Here is a 16,020-nt window from a genome sequence, read left to right on the forward strand (position 1 = left end):
TATAACATTTCCTTACGTCATGCTTAATTTCCACATGAAAACAACAACAAAATCATACCCCTCCCCGACATGATACAACTCTCCCACACATAACCACAAACACGTCCTTCAGAATAGGTGGTAAAATCTCTCAAGAAATGCATAGACTTTTAGTGTCCCAGAACTTAAATATAACAATATAGGTTTACAATACTTAACTCCCTGATATTATCTTAATTGCTGTTACATTGCATGATAAATACAGGAAAGAAAATGCAAGTATCTGCTTAATATGCGTGTATATATGACAAGCATATCCTTAACAAAATAGGACAGAGATACTAACGTCAATTACAACCTTCATTTCTGGAACTGGTCACATGGCCTTAGCTGGTATTTATAATTACTTTTTCCTACTATCCATTCTGTATTTCCTCCACCCTCAGCAAGCACCTCCGTAGGTCTTGGGGCTTTACCTGGCAAGGTGGGTGACCCATCCTTTCATTTGTAAAGGGTTTGGGCCATTTATCATCCTGACTGGGTTGAACTGTTACGCTTTCCCATTGATCTTAATAACAGGACATGGTAGTACCGCTGGATGTCCAAAGGACTTCCTGCATCCCAGATGTGGAGAGGCAGCTCATTTCCCTTAGTCATCTGGATCAGTCCCTCCTCCTAGACTGTGTTAATTCAAAGGCATCAGGAGACCAGAGTGGCCAGGAGGAAGTCTTAGCTTCCGCTTTGATGGAATGTTTGCCCTGCCTACTAAAGCACTCCTTCCTCTGGAGCCTAAAACATCCATGTCAGTAGAACTTGGGGTCAGGAAAACAGGAAGCAAAATTCTGTCAGTGGGTCACTAGGGGTGATAGTGAGTGGAGCTGTCCCCGTCTCCACCTCGTGTTTCCTAGACCTGTGAACCCCGGATACGGCAGAAACGATACCACATATTTCAATGCTGGTTCAAATCATCTTCGCCTCTGGATAACCCTGACCTAGCCCTGCAGGCTACCGTTACCTATTTGACTCTCTAACTCTGTCTTTAAAAGACCATGGCATTGTTCTAGCAGGCAACCTGCTTCAAGATGGCAGAGTACGTGTCAAGACCAGTGGATTCCATGAGCACGGAATTACACTGTGGCTCCTCTTGGCTGTGAAGTGAGTTCTTTGGTCCTAAGCAATGCATAAGAGTGAGTGGACAAGGCATTCTGTAATCCAGAGTCATTAGTTAGTGTAGACGAATTATAAACAGGAAAGGCAAATCTGTAGCCAGAGCAAGTATATATTCCAGTGAGGAGAATGTTGCCCTTCCATGACAGAAGTGGTCCAATGTAGTCGATCTGTGGTCAGATCACTGGATGGTTGGTCACTCTGGGACATGACACTCTATCGGGTGCTCAGCCTTTAGCCAGGTCAGCTGTAGCCAGGACAGCCTGGGTGTAAGGGAGTTATGGAGACCATGCATAACCATGTCTGCCAGCGTGGCGATTTTGATGATCCCTGGGCTCACCTGGGCAACAGGGAATGACAGGAAAGACAGGATGTTGGTCACTGAACCGTTCCTCTGCTGAGATCACCTTCTAATCAGAATTCACACAGCACACAAGTATCTCCATGTCCTTTACACATTTGTGGGGAGCTATCCACACTTTTTCCAGAAATTGATTCCAAAGAACCACATGGTCAGGCTCATCACAATGGCCCACTGCTCAGCAGCAATTTTCTACATTAGTTTTTTTTTTTTTTTTCGGTTGCTCTGATAAAATTACTCTGACAAGAGCAGTTCCAGGGGAAGGAGCTTATTCTTGCTCGCACTTAAAGATACAGTCAACCATTGCAAGGAAGTCAAGATAGGCAGGAGCTTGAACAGCTGGGGACACTACACGCCTTGACCTCACAGTCCCCGCTGCCATCTGAGGGTTGAGACCACAGACAAGCCTGACCCAACCCAAACAGAAGCTGGTGCCTGCCTCCAAGTCCCTCTTCCTACAGCTCCTGTAATGCAAGTAAGAAAGTCTGTGAGCCTCTGTATCGACCCCTCCAAAGCTTGGGATTATTACGGGGCAGGGGCTGGAGTGTTCTAGAGTGCTGTTTAGTAGGCATGGTGTGGGCCTTGTACTTTTGAACTCCCAGCAAGCAAGCGTGACCACCTGCACAAGACCAGGCTGTCACCATTCCACAGTGGAGTGAGGAGAAGTTGGTTCATGAAGCCCCACCCCTCCCTGAGGAATTACTAATAAACTAATAAAATAAATCAATTAATAGAGGTTCATTCTCGAGACTGGTTGATGTCTCTGTCCATCTTTCTTTAGCTTTAAAAAATATTGTGTGTATGTATCTGTGTGTGCACATGGGTGCACAGGTATGTACGTGGCACATGCAGGCGTGGAGCTAAGTGGACACCTTTCGGAAGTCAGTTCACTTCCTGCATCACAGGATGGGGTCTGGGGCTTACGTCATCATCAGTCTTGAACTGTGCGCACCTTTGCCCAGGAGCCACCTCTTCAGCCCTCTAATGTCTTCTTTAAGGAGTGAGGTAGAGTGTGCACACAGGCATCTATGCAGTCAGTGCTAAGCTTCATCTGCTCAGCCCCTAGTTAGTCTAAATGGGATTTTACTGTAATTGTGCCTTTGATCCACCCTGAGTTCCTGGAACTAAAGAGGCACTTGAGCTAAATTTTACAGGCTTTAGAAGGTAAATGAAAGGAAAGAGAAAGGGGGGACGGGTGTACTCCAGAAAAAGGCTTGACTTGGGGCAGTAAAAACCAGGAAAGACCCAGGAGGCCACAGGACTCAACAAAGCAGGCGTGTGGGGAGGGGTGGCCGGGTGGAATGGGTGTAACTGAGGAAACAGAAGGGGGTGGGGCACAAAAATAGGAGGGGTAGGTGGGAAATCTACAGAGGCTTCCAGAGTAGGAGCAAGGTGAGCCTGGTGGGGCACGCCTTTAAGTGCCTTTAACTTTAACCCTCCGGACGTAGGGGCAGGCTGATCTCTGTGAGTTCAAGACTAACCTGTGGTCTGGTGTCCATAGAGAGTTCCAGGACAATCAGAGCTACATAGTGAGACCCTGTCTCAAAAAAAAAAAAAAAAAAAGTGGGGGCACCCCAGTCTGCAGGGCAAGTTCCAGGACAGTCAGCACAGAGAAACCAAAGTGAAAAAAAAACCTCACCCCCAAATTTTCCAGGTAGTGATAGCCAATACAGGAGGCAGAGGTTGAGGTAAGAAAACCTCCGTGAGTTCAAGACCAGCCTGGTCTACACCACGAGTTCCAGGACAGCCATAGAAAGAAACCTTGTCTCAAAATACAGAGCTGGGTGGTAGTGGCACACACCTTTAATCCCAGCACTCAGGAGGCAGAGGCAGATGGATCTCTGTGGGTTTGAGGTGAGCCTGGTCTACAAGAGCTAGTTTCATGACAGGCTCCAAAGCTACAGAGAAGCCCTGTCTCGAAAAACAAAACAAAACAAAAAAACCCACATACACACAGAGAAAAAGAGTGGGGGAGTAGTCAGAGGAATGATACATTGAGTTATTGAGTTTTGGGGTGTCGGCCCCTCACAAACTGCATACTTCCCAGGCTCACCTGCGGCTGAACTGAAAGCGCAAATGCCTCCTCCCTCCCCCAAGATCCAACCCTATCCACCCTCCAACTAGCCCACCCCACCTGCTCCTGCTCTGTCTCCTGAGGCCTAGCTGCTCAGTGGAGCCTCCTTTTTATGGGTCGTGCTCACCCTAAAGTTAGCCAGGAACACACAGGCCCTCGGGCCCAGGCACTCCCTCTACTCAAGTTTCCAGAAGGTCGCAGAGTTGTGGAAGGTCACAGTGCCAGAGCTCTGACCGTGTCAGTCACTTTAAGCAACACAGAAACTTTGATCCTTTGCGTTTTCTTCAGATGTAAGAAGCCCACACTCCAGAAAACGCACTTTCCCATGTGCCAGGCAACCGAGGGACCCACCTGACTCCTTGAAAAGTGTAGAACGTGTCCCTTGTTGCAGAGGGTCAGCTGGTCGTTAAAAAAAAAAAGTGAAAGCCTGCCACTTTCAACCGCCAGTTTGGTTTTCATATTTAAATTCACTTTTTATTTTGGGGGTTGGGGGCGTGCTACAGTGCACGCGTACAGTTCAGAGGACAACTTGAGGGAGCTGGCTCTCTGCTTCCACCTTGTGGGGTGCGTGTCTCTCACTCCGGAATCCTCTGTGCGATGTGTGTGTGGGGGGGAGCTGGCATTGTTGCTCCCCTGTGGGGTGCGGGGTTGTTAATAAATCTCTGTCTCTCACTCCGGAATCCTCTGTGCGATGTGTGGGGGGAGCTGGCGCTGCTGCTCCCCTGCAGTATTTCTATCCCCCCCTCCATCCCCACCCCCACCTCCTTCAACTGCTGTGGCCAGGGGGCGCCCAGCCTTGCTGGGCACCCACGGCAGTGATGGTGGCTACTCTTGTTTTGTTCGTTTTTTTGAGACAGGGTTTCTCTGTGCAGTTCTCATAGCTGTCCTGGAACTCACTCTGTAAACCAGGCTGGCCTCGAACTCACAGAGATCCTCCTGCCTCTGCCTCGCGAGTGCAGGGATTAAAGCCACCACTGCCCTGGTGGAAGGTAACTACTCTTAAAGATCTTTCTTCTCAACCCCTGCTGCCCTGCAGCCCAGCTCCTTCCTGGTACACCACCCCACCAGTGCCTGCCCCTCCTTCCCACCTACCTCTACTTTACCAGGTCTTATCTCCTGGGGCCTCCCTGTTTCACTGTCAGGGCTGCCCACAGATGCAAATCAGGCCACCGTTAAGTCTTGACCTCTCCACGAAGGCTCTTCACTTTTCCAGTTTTCTCTTTAAAAGATTTCTTTTATCATTTTAAAGTATGTGTGCATTGTGTATGTGGAGTTAGGGAGCAATTTGTACACATGCCTGCCAACCGAGGCCAGAGGCATAGCATCCCCTGGAGCCTCGGTCACAAGCAGTTTTGAGTCACCAATGTTTGGGGCTGGAACCAAACGCTTTTGCAGGAGCCAAAAGCAATCTTAACCTTAAGGGTTGAACCATTGCGCTGTAGCTCAAATGCACGCTACTTTCCCCTCCCTCCCTCCCTCCCTCCCTCCCTCCCTCCCTCCCTCCCTCCCTCCCTCTCTTTGGTTTGTTGTTGTTTTGGAGACACGGTTTCTCTACAAAACAGCCTTAGCTGTCCTGGAACTCATTCTGTTGACCAGGCTGGCCTTGAACCCACCGAGATCATCCACCCGTCTCTTCCTCCCCAGTGTGGGGATTAAAGGCACACCCCTGCCTGACTTACACGGTTCCATTCTTAGCAGGGACCACCCCAGACCTTTCCTTCTCGACACTCCGTGGATTCTGTCACTTCCCTCACAGTATTACCACGTCACAGAGAAAAGGTGGCATCCAGGTGAGACTCCCTCCTCATCCTGCCCCAGGACTCATCTTGGGCCAGGCCACACCTGTGTTTTCCTATCCTGTCACTAAAACACAGGGACCAGAACACAGTGCTCTGTGGGGTGCGCTGAAGAGCTGAATCGTCTTCAGAAGAACAGGTGGCAATTTTTTTTTTTTTTTTTTGGTTTTTCGAGACAGGGTTTCTCTGTGGCTTTGGAGCCTGTCCTGGAACTAGCTCTTGTAGACCAGGCTGGTCTCGAACTCACAGAGATCCGCCTGCCTCTGCCTCCCGAGTGCTGGGATTAAAGGCGTGCGCCACCACCGCCCGGCCAGGTGGCAATTTTGAAATTATTCCAAGCCAAGGGGTGGTGGCATGTGCCTTTAATCCCTGCACTCGGGAGGCAGAGACAGGAGGATCTCTGTGAGTTCAAATTCAGCCTGGTCTACAAAGCAGGTTCCAGGACAGCCAGAGCTTTTACACAGAGAAACCCTGTGTAAAAACAAACAAATAAAACAAAATAAATATACAAAAAAGAGGAAAATATTCCACCCAGCTGGGTGTCATGGCACAGACTGTAATTTTAGCCTTCTAGAGACTGAGGCAAGATTCTGAGTTCCGGGCCAGCATAGGCTACATAGCCAGACCCTGTTTCAAAATATGAAAAACCAAACAAAAATATCCCACAGACCCAGTATGCACAGAAAATGAGCCTCTGTCAGGAGAACTTGGCTCTACCAGCTGTGGCCATTTCTTGTGTTGACCTTTTCCAGGGCGAGTAGAGGCACAACTGATAAAACTATTGAAAACTAAAGTTTTCCCGTTTTAAAAATCCAGGCTTGGGGCCAAGGAGATGGTTTAGCAATTAAGAGTGTCATTGCTGTCACAGAGGACCTGGGCTGCATTCACAGCACAGACATGGCAACTCAAAATTCTTTCTATCTCCCTCTAACGCCCTCTTCTGGCCTCCACAGGCCCTGCATCTATGAGGTGGACATACATTCAGGCACCAGTCATATATACACATTAAAAAAAAAAGCTGAAGCCGGGCGGTGGTGGCGCACGCCTTTAATCCCAGCACTCAGGAGGCAGAGGCAGGCGGATCTCTGGGAGTTCGAGACCAGCCTGGTCTACAAGAGCTAGTTCCAGGATAGGCTCCAAAACCACAGAGAAACCCTGTCTCGGAAAAAAAAAACTGAATAAATAAAAATATTTTAAAATTACAGTCTCTCTTAAGCCTATTTCACTCCTGGTTATTTTCTCTTAAAGGTCAAACTCATCCCCAAAAATCTATATTTTTTGCTAACTTTTGAACATGTATCTTCAATGAAGCCAAACGCTGCTTCCTTCCTACTCCCACTTCCCTGGAAATACGATGGTTCGAGGGTCCCTGGGACGTCTGGAGGGGTTACCCGAGTGGACTCTCCTCAGCGTGAACCTCCTTTAATACCCCTGCAATGTTTGAAGTAGCCGGATGCCGTCCAGGTAACAGCAATCTCCCCTAGAGAGGAGACAAGACACGGTCCTCTCCCGGGCTGGTGGCGCCATCTGCTGGCAACCCTGATGTTGTACTCGACTTTTCTCTCTGTTCCTCTCCCTGGGATCTTGGACTCCTCTCAAGGGTGGCAGCCCAGCCAGGTGAGTGAAGAGATCAGTCATCTAGACAAATAGCAACCCCTAAGTCTTTGCTTCTACTTTGTGAAGAACCCCGCGTTGCAGTCAGCATGATGATACCCACAGACGGCTGGGAGAAGGAAACAAAAAAAATTCCTCCGTGCAAATCTCCACAACCCAAGGCCCCGAGAAGGTCAGCGCCAAGTAATTCTCCTCAGTGCTCACTGAAGCACGAATCTCACGCGGCTGACTTGTAGCTCAATTGCATGCTTTCTCCCTAGTATTGGGAACCAGAGGAGGGCGCCCACTCTCAACGCGGATTCAACACAGCGAAACAAGTTCTAGCCGCCCCAATAAGGTCGGAAAAGGAAACAGGACGGAGCTCTGTTTGCATTTGACACGATTGTGGAGAAAACCCCAAGGAATTTGTTTCTAAAAACAAACCTAGAATAATGGGTGAGGCCTGCTGGCACCTGGTGTGTGACTTCTGCCCTCAGAAGATAAATCTCTTCTGTTTGTTTATGCATTTATTTTAGAGAACAGATATCACTAAACCATAGCAGTCTTGGCCGCTGGCTCCCTTGAGAGCCAGTTTTCTGCCCTGGTCTTAGCACTTTTTAAAACCCATTTATTTATGTGTGAGTGCTTTTTTTTTAAAGGTGTGTTTTATCTGCACGTATGTACGCCTGAACGCCAGAAGAGGGCATCAGATCCCATTTAGATAGCCATGAGCCACCATGCACCCCATGGTTGTGGGATTGAACTCAGGACCCCTGGAAGAACAGTCAGTGCTCTTAACCACTGGGCCATTTCTCCAGCCCATGGCCTTAGCACTTTTAAAGATTATTACTGTACTACTACGTTTTCATTTACACATTGCGGGAACCCCAACAAGATGTCAGACAAATGGGAGCTTGATTCTCTGTCCTTGCAAGAGCCCCGACGGAGGGGCATCAATTGATAACTCTAGTTCAGAGATTTCCTTGGGACCCAGGCTCCGTCCATCTCTCTGCTCCATCAGGCTCAACAATGTTGCCATTTGCTTCATTCTGGTGTTTGTTGCCGCATGACTGCTGGAGCCACAACCCTGGACTGAAAATCCAGTGAGGACAGGAAGGGGCGGGGCTGGCAAGAACCCTCAGAGGGTAAAGAGCTTGCTCTGCAAGTCCGACAACCTGAGTACCATCCTCAGCACCCAGGGTGGAAGGAGAGAAATGATTCTCAGATCTGGTCTCTTGACTTCCAAATGCATGTGTGTGCCTGCACGTGTGTGCGTGCACGTGTGTGCGTGCATGCACACAAAAAGTAACTAACTAAAATTAAATTTTAAAATGCATAAATAAAAATGTTAAAGACACAAAGAGGAGAAAGGGGTGCTGTATTAGGGTTCTCTAGAGAAACAGAACTGAAGGAATTTATGTATATTAAAAGGGGATTTATTACAGTGATTACGGTTGGGGTCTGGCTAGTTAACCATTGGCTGTCTCCTGACAGAAAGGTCAAGAATATGGTGAGTTGTTCCACCTGAGAGGCTGGATGCCTCGAATGGTCTCCACCATGTGCTGGAATCGCAAGTAACTGGGCTCTAATACCATGGGAACAATGTCTAGGCAGCAGGATAGACAAAGTTGCCAGCAAGAACGTTTTGCACAAAGGCAAAAAGGCAATAGCAGCCTTCTTCCAAAGCCTTTTATGTGGGCTGCTGCCAGAAGGTGTGGCCCAGATTTAGGGTGGGTCTTCTTGACGGCGGAAGCTAACGGCTTGGGGTTAGGAGGGGCTATTTTCTGTGGTGGGGACCCACAGTCCCTCTTAAGTGGATCCTTTGCTGCATTCAGAGATTGATTGGAACTTTCTTGGGCCAAAGATACAACCAGATTCAAATCACAGTTAGTAATTTTCCAAATGCCCAACAGAGTAAACTCTTTGCGTTTTAAAAGTATGAGCTCTAAGGGGAAAACTCTTCATCGCTTAGCCTTGAAATGACTTTCCCCCAGCCCTTCACGGTCATTAGAACAGCAACAGCTCTGCCAGGCCAATGGCCTCTGCCAGCTCTGCAAGGGATCAGAGATCTCACGCTCACTGCTGTCGTTGATAGGACCACTCTTACAATTTCCCTCACTTGACTGGGAGACGCTGGACTGGGGGCTGGGAGACTAGCTCTGTCATCTGAGCTCTTCACAGTAAGCTGTGAGAGCCCAAAGTACCCCTTGTTTTCCCGGGCCTCAGCGTCCTTGTCTGTACAATGGGAAGGTCAGACACTCTCTGAGGTCCATGGCATCTCTGCCACTCGGGCATTTCAGATTCTTCCCAGAGCTTGGCGTCATGGATGTAAAAATGACCTCTGTCTAGGTAAGCTAAGCAGCTGGACTACCTGTCCCGCACGGCTATGGTGCCACCCTTTCGCCAATGACCAGGTGTCACCTGGCTCCTCCTCTGTGTGCTGACACCTGGCAAGCTCTCTCAAGTGGGTGGCCATCGAAGCTGGGCCTTGATCGCTGAAGCACTTCTGCTTCTGCTGAGCCTGAAGCCATGTGGCCTGTCTTCCTCCTGCTGCTGTGGCTGGGCCCTGTGATTCCAAAACAAAAGACAGGTAAGGAGCTGAGCTGACCCCTGTTCCAGAGGTCAAAGAAACCCTGCATTTGCCCTCATTCTCCCAGTCAGTCACTGTCGTTGGTTTCTGGTGAGCGAGGCCGCCTCTGGACGATTCACCCACGGATCAGATCATCCCTGGTGTAACTTCTCCGCGTGTTCACACGATGTCTCTGTGGCAAGCTTAACGGCTGCTTGGGGAGCCGCGGAGTCTTCAGCGGTGGTTGTGGTGTGTACAGTTTTGGTGGAGGGGGTGAGGGATCAGGAGGGACAGCGAGTGTGACAAACCCAGGTCCAGTTTAACAGCAGCCAGTCAGTCACTGGCTAAAACGTACCTGGAAACGCAGAAGGAAGTTCAGTATAGGTATATATGCCAGAAGATTTTTGGAAGAAAAGTGGTTGTTGTGGGTAGGCAACCTTCTTGGGCAGACTTCAGATGGCGTGTGCTGGAACAGAGCCACGCTATCGGATGGTTTGTAAAAACATTTCTGGCTGAGGGCAGGGCTTTGGTTTTGATGAGCATGGCCTGAATTGGGGGGCTGGAGCAAGATCATGGGGGCCCTGGAGGATTGGGAAGTGTTGCCCAGCTCCCCTTCTACACCCTGTACCGCTCTCATCTTCTATAGAAAACTTGCCAAACAGAGCTTTGGAGGGAGCCAAGCCAGTTGCCCTGGGTTCTTCACATCTTTTTCTTTGCTTTACATTTTCAGACAGGATCTCACTAAGACAGCCCTTGAATTTGAGGTTCTCTTTCCCCAGTCTCCAAGTAGCTGGGATTACTTGTCATCAGTACCTGACGATATGTGTGTATGTATGTGTGTATGTATGTGTGTATGTATGTATGTATGTATATGTGTGTATGTATGTAGTCTATGTGTGTATGTACATCTATGTGTGTATGTGTGTACGTCGATGTGTATGTATGTACATCTATGTGTGTATGTATGTAGTCTATGTGTGTATGCATGTACATCTATGTGTGTATGTATATAGTCTATGTGTACATGTATGTACGTCTATGTGTGTATGTATGTACATCTATGTATGTATGTAAGTATGTTCTATGTGTGTGGATGCACATGTTAGTGAGCATAGGTGTCCAGAGAGGCTAGAGGAGGGGAATCCCCCTGAATTTGGAGTTACAGTCAGTCATGAACTGCTTGATGTGGGAGCTAGGAACCAAATTCAAGACCTCTGGAAGAGCAGTAAGTGCTCTTAACCACTGAAACATCTTTCTAGCCTGCCCATCTGCGCTCTCTCTCTCTCTCTCTCTCTCTCTCTCTCTCTCTCTCTCTCTCTCTCTCTCTCCTCTCTCTTTCTCTAGAGTTCCCATGTATCAAGCAGTCTTAAATTCAAGCTCTTCTGGCCTCAGCTTCCCAGGTCCTAGGACTATGGATGTGTGTCTCCATGCCCGACCAAAGTTACCATGTTCCCAGTGAGCTACATTTCCAGCCCCTGAACATCATCACAGTAATGATCTAGTTCCTTAGCTGCCTGGGGAGGCTGGGTCATTTGTCTTCTTAGTGTATAAAGTACCGAGATCTCATTGTGGCATTTCCAGACAAACTTCATGTCAGTTGATCTTCTCTTTCCCTCCCCCAGCTCCCGGTCTCCCTCCTTTGAGTCCCCTTCCTCTCCCCACTGTCCCTTCCTTCTACTTTTGTGTCGTGTGTAATCTATTATCCCATCCACTGTTTTCTCTTTCCTCCCCTCCTCAGCCCTTAGAACGTCTTTCCCCCCACCCCCATACTGCCCTTTCTAGTTTCAAGACTAGCAACCCCCACCCATACGTACACATACATAATCATTAAAAAGCTCGGCTCAGCCTGTAGGGGAAAATGATGTTTGTCTTTCTGAGTGTGGACTCTTCACCCAGCAAAGCACACTCCAGTTCCAGCCATTCTTCCGCAGACGCTGGGACTGCGGTTTCCTTTACTGCGGATGGGGAGCTGGGTTCAAGTCTGACCTTGATTTGAAAGAATATTTTCTTCTAATGGGTTTGGAAGGGTCGGACCCCCCAAGCTGACGGCATCGGATAAGCCACGGCTCAGAAGCAGGTGCAGGCAGGGTGTTTGGAGACTAACAGACTTGGGTGGTCCAAGCAACAAGCACCTGTGTGAATGACCGGCCTGGGTGCAAGGTGGTGGGGAAGCGAGGACGGGGGAAAATCAAATCAGTGCTTCTAGAATCTCCCAGTTTTGTGGCCACCTCAGGCATGGCCTTGGGTACATGCCTGTCTTCCATCTATAGGATGAGAGCATCTCTCTAGACCAGGGACTTTCAGGTTTTTCTGGCCCCAGACCATATTCATAACCATGAATTGTTCTGTGACCTAGTTCATTCATGCATGTAGTTAAGACATTTTTGAAAGCCACTTATTCTTGTTATATGTAAGGTATGTAGGTCTATTTAATTTGATTTAATTCAGATTGGCACCATCCCATCCCGTCTCATCCTGTCCTGTCTAAAGTAGATATTGAACTGATTTCTAATACAGAAACAAGGCCAAGCTTAATCGGGATGGCTTCTCCCACTCCTCCCTCTCCAGCTGGTTCCCGTACTGAATGCCAGACCAGGTACCTGGGAAGAGGGAGGACAGAAGAATGGAAACAGATCATCTGTTCCCTGAGCTGCCTGTGGCAGGCAAGCCCAGAGGCCGCCAGCCCAGCCCACTCTCACCTTGAAATGTCCTAGGCCACCACCCTTTCAGCAGACTCCTATTTTCATAACAACTAGCCTTGCAGCCCTTCAAAGGCCTGTTTCTGTTGACCCTGTCAATGCTAGGAAGTCCTCAAGTTTGTCCTTAAACAAGGCCCGAGGCAGGTGCTGAGCTAATAGGAATCAGCTGAGAGGGAAAGGGCATAGCATTAAGACAATCTGTTTTTTTTCCACCTCTTAGAAAAGATGTACCTGCATACTTGTGGGTTAGTAAGCAGACAGTAACTGAGTCAGAGCAGCTTAGGGAGATGGTTAGGGAAGCAGTTGACAAACCTTACATGTGAGAACAGCAAGCCTTTCTTACAGCCATTCTCTTCATAGCCAAGTCTGTGAGCCACCTTGAACTACTGTTTTTGTATGTGGTAAGAGGCAGGACCCCATTCTTCCGCATGGGTGCATCCAGTTGTCCCTGTGTCATTGGCTCAATCTCTGTCTATTTGATGTCTCTTCCCCTAGGCAGTTGCTCCCAGCCCCAGCCTCTCTGCTGCCCGGGAACAGATCACCACTGCCAGAGAGGAAGCTGCTATTGCGATGAGTTCTGCCGTGTGCTCTCAGACTGCTGTCCAGACCACAGGGTCCTCTGCAACCCGGATGACCTGCATGCAGGCTCACTTCCACCCGTGGCACAGCAGGCTGCTGCCACCGACAGAGGCAAGCCTGTCCTTTCGCTGGTGGCCACAATGTGGCCTGGATGGCACCACATCCCCGATAATTCTTCAGTTCTTGTAGTCTGTGCATTTCATGCCCACAGTGTCTTCATATTCCTCTCTGCTTGGCATCTCCCTTTCGTCTTTCTACTGCTCTCCTCTGAGCCTTTTTGAGGTCCCACAGGGAGAGGCTGAGGTATTGGTGGAGAGGGCCAGGCTAGGGGAATGTGGTGGTCCCAACATCTCTGGCCTGCTGGGAGACTTCAGAGCAGAAAGGAAGCCCACAGAGTTGGTGAACAGCAGTGGGCTGGGAGGCGCGGATGAAGACAGTGGGCTTTCGTGCTGTGTTTCAGCCGGCCACACTCCCAAGGTGGTGCTGCAGATGGTGCTGAGGATGCGGAGCACAAACGACTCAGCCAATAGCAATCAAGATTGGGTGCAAAGCATGGTGAGTGCCTGGGAGAGTCCTCTGCTAGGGCTGGGTGGCAACCTGCTCCTACCTCTCTGTAAGGGGAGGGGAGGGGAGGGGAGGGGAGGGGAGGGGCTCTATGAGCTAGGGCAGAGTGCCCTATTTGAATCTTATATCATTTTCATTATGTCATAAACTATTTCTTTTTCTTCTCCACTGTCATTTAAAAATACACAAAACAGGAAGCTGGGGAGAGGGCTCAGCAGTTAAGAGCAACTGGCTGCTCTTCCAGAGGACCCAGGTTCAAGTCCCAGAACTCACACGACAGTTCATAACTGTGTATATCTGAAGTTCCAGGGGATCTAACAGTTTCACACAGACATATATGCAGGCAAAACACCAATACATGTCAAGTAAAAAATGAATATTAAAAAAAGAAAAATACACAAAACATCCTTCGCTTATGAGCTGTACAGAAACAGGCAAAGTGCCAAATTCACTGGCTTGTGCTCTAAACCCTCCTCTGTCTTCCTCTTTCCTTCTGTGCCCTGGCCCCAAAGTGCTCAGCCCAGCTCAGAAGGACACACCTCACTGTTACACAAGAGGAAGGGGTGTGGGGGTCCTGGCTCCTGTCCTTGCTGCCTGGGGGACCTGGTTTGACTCCTATAGCTGCTGAGCCTGTTTGCTCTTCTGGGTCCTAGAGCCTGTCCGGTTGGGCAGAGCTGACAACCCCCAGAGAGCAAGCATGGACGGGCAGGGCTCTTGCTGGCGTGAGAGATGGTTAGAATATGAGCCATGAGTGCCAGCAAGAGGGAGGACCGGCTTTGTTGCTCACTTAGGTTCTGCAGCTCCTCCGCACCAGCCTCCCCAGAAGGCCACTCTCAGTCACTGTGAAGGGGATCTGGAAGGGGCCCTGAGCCCTCCTGAGGCTCCTCCTCCAGCCCACTTCAGCAGGACACACAGAACCACCATCACCTGTGGTTGGGTGGGGCCAATATGGCTGCCAGCCCAGGGGATGTCTGCCTCTTAGCTGTCATCCTGTGAGCCCTCATGTTGACTTAGCCTGGGGAAAATGGAAACCTGGTATTGTTGCAAACATATTTAAATGTGCACAGAATTAGTCATTAAAAAATTACAAAAACACACTTGGTTCAGAGTGTTATTCATTGTGTTGAGATGATTACACACATATACTCTTACAATGACCTGAAAGTAAGCTAAGGGGGCTGGGAGTCTAGCTCAGCTGATAGAGTGTTTACCAAGCGTGTGCAAAACCCTGCCACCAGTGCCCAGTACCCCAGAAATCAGGCATGGTGACACATACCTGTTACCCTAGCACTAGGGAGATGGAGGAAGTAAAAGCAGGTGGATCAGAAATTCAAGGCTATCCTTGGCTATTTGGTGAGCACAAGACCAGCCTGGGCTATACTCATGTACACCCACTTTAAAAAAAAAGCGGAAAATAAGAAATCAATAACCTTTAGTTAAGCAACCCACCATCTCTCCCCTATATTCTTTCCTGGGTTATGAATAGTTCTTTACATTCAAGTTTCTGGACTCAGCCCCAGGGTCATCTTTGACTTCTCTCTGCCGATGGCCTTCTAATGACACGCCACACCACCCCATCCTTCCTATTATAGCCCCCATGGCTGCAGTCTAAGGTCAGCGTCTCCTTCCTGGTACTCTTGCCTGGCACTGGTCTCTGGCTAGCTTCCAACCACATTGCGTCTCCAAAGCTCTGGTGTGAGGCCAGTTTTCTGTTCAGAGGCAGCCAGCGGCTTCCACCCTCTACACAACAAAGGCGAAAGTCCTGGGCCTGGCCTGCCACAGCCCAGCTCAGCACACAGTTCTAACTTTATCCCTCGCTAATCCCCTTCATCCACTCTTGGTTGCAGCTGATCAGAATCACCCATTCTCCCCACCCACGCATCGCTCTAGGCCTTGACCAATCTGAACACCGTCTCTGGGCAACTGATTGCAGCAAGGATCCCTGTTGGCATAGAGCCCAGCTCTTGGCTAATGGTTTTATGTTGGCTTGATTTCTCTGAGTAGTTTACTTAGGAACATAACCCCGATGGGATTAGGGTAAGGGAAGTGAAACAGGAAAGAAGAGAAGGCCAGGACAAATACCTGCCCTCCAGTTAGCTCTTGGGGTGGCTGACTGGTTACTTCACCTGGGATCTTCTAAGAGGCCTTGGGAAATATGTCTGAAAGGCATCTATCTGGTGACAGATGGGTATGCCCATCCCTTTTCCCATGGGTTACAAGCTGGTCTATGGAGTCCCGGAAATGCATAGTCAATAAAACTTGATAACATGAGTAATAACTTGATGCGGACTAGTGAAAAACTGGGGTCTATCCAAAGCCAAACATCCATCAAGAAGAAAATGGCCAGACCCGTTGTGGTTGATTATTACAGTGGGGAGCCACCCACCATCAGAAGGAGAAAACACTGTTATACACAAGAGCTCTGGTGAGCCTTGCAGACATAATGTTAAATGAAAGAAGCCAAGCACCGGAAAGTGTATGCACGGTCCCATTTACATGTGGCTCAGGGCCAGCCATGGTGACAGTGAGGAAAACGCTTGCAGCCGGAAGGGGAATACTGATGGAAGGGGGCCTGTTTGTTGTTATTTTGTGAGGATTTGGCGATGGATCCAAAGGCCTCATGCATGCTAGAAGAGCTC

The sequence above is a fragment of the Microtus pennsylvanicus genome, chromosome 1 (genome assembly GCF_037038515.1).
Source record: "Microtus pennsylvanicus isolate mMicPen1 chromosome 1, mMicPen1.hap1, whole genome shotgun sequence".
NCBI classification, from domain to species: domain Eukaryota; kingdom Metazoa; phylum Chordata; class Mammalia; order Rodentia; family Cricetidae; genus Microtus; species Microtus pennsylvanicus.